Genomic DNA, 1,527 nt, shown 5'->3' with positions numbered 1-1,527 from the left:
AGAAGAAGAAGAAGAAGAAGAAGAAGAAGAAGAAGAAGAAGAAGAAGAAGAAGAAGAAGAAGAAGAAGAAGAAGAAGAAGGAGACGAGTGACATATACTCTATTGGATACTGGACTTGCATTTAACAGACATCTAAAAAACCCTTGTCTCCTCTTAATTAAGTACATGTAATAATAATTCTAACGTATTTTAAGTAGATAAATTAGTCAAACTCACGTCAAAGCGCAAAAACTATAAATAGAAAATGGAATTTCCCACAAATCATAACGATAACTGTGTGCTTTTCTTGGCAGCTCAAAGCCTTTTTATTACAGAGAAAACACTGCGCAATATCAGCTTCCAGAAATGCGAGAATGCCATCGGCGTAGCGCGGTCTAATAATTGCTGAACAACTTTAAGGCTGCCTTGACCTAAGCATTTATATAATGTATTATTTTATTGCCACTTAGGCGTGACGCAAACAGTTCAGGAGGTATGTGAAAGTCTTGTTTTAGTGCTTGTCGACGGAGCCTAAAGCTAAACAGCACCAACTGGTCCCCTGGTTTGTCTTTTTAAAATACTTTACGTGCATTGTCTCCCCTTCGATTTTGAGCAGCGCGACTCTCTGATTTATGCTCTCCCTTGATAAAGGGTACGTAACTCCAAAGAGAGCTAACCTTTCAAAATTAAAAAAAAGGGAGTTTGGGGGAGAAAAAAAAATATCTTGGTCGGTAAAAGAAAAGCATTCCTGGGCAAATTTCATTGCAGAAGCACGTGCGTGTTTTGGATGATTTTTCCGAGAGGCCACCTTTTACGAGTTTTCTGTAGCGTGTGTTTTCCCCCAGCTTTTGCTTTTGGTTGATTTGATTTCACTTTCTGCAGCCAGTTCCTCGCTATTGCTGCTGCTGAACAAGTGTTGTTATCTCTGGGTAAGGACATTGACCGGGGGAGGGGGAGGGGATGGGGATGGGGATGGGGATGGGGATGGGGGGATGGATGGATGGATGGATGGATGGATGGATGGATGGATGGATGGATGGATGGATGGATGGATGGATGGATGGATAGATAGTGGATGGATGGAGAAGAGATTGACGGCTGGATGGATGGATGGAAAGACGAAAAGACGGGCAGACAGACATACAGATAAACTGACAGACAGGCTGATAAAGAATCAACAGCGCAAGAATAACAGCAACAACAGCAATAGCTTTTCCTGTTGTAACAACGCACACAATAGTAATATTACACGCAGAGATCAGAGTAGAATTTGAAGTACAGTCAAGTCTCCCGTACAAACGACCACTATTTCCCTTAAAGCATATTTTCCCATCATAATGAATGGCACGTGGGTAGACACCCACCTGTCTAATACAGCCACTTTGTCCTTGACAATGAGTGGCTGTCTTAGACAAGGTCGACTGTATATATGTTACAGTAAGAACGCGTACCTAGTGAATACGCGTAATCCCTGTTTCACTTGGAGATTTCACGTAATCACTGAAATAATCAGGAATTACGTGAAATCCCTGAAAAATGGCAACAGTA

Source organism: Aplysia californica, unplaced genomic scaffold (assembly GCF_000002075.1).
Source record: "Aplysia californica isolate F4 #8 unplaced genomic scaffold, AplCal3.0 scaffold00085, whole genome shotgun sequence".
Classification (NCBI taxonomy): Eukaryota; Metazoa; Mollusca; class Gastropoda; order Aplysiida; family Aplysiidae; genus Aplysia; species Aplysia californica.
This window is presented reverse-complemented; position numbering follows the sequence as displayed.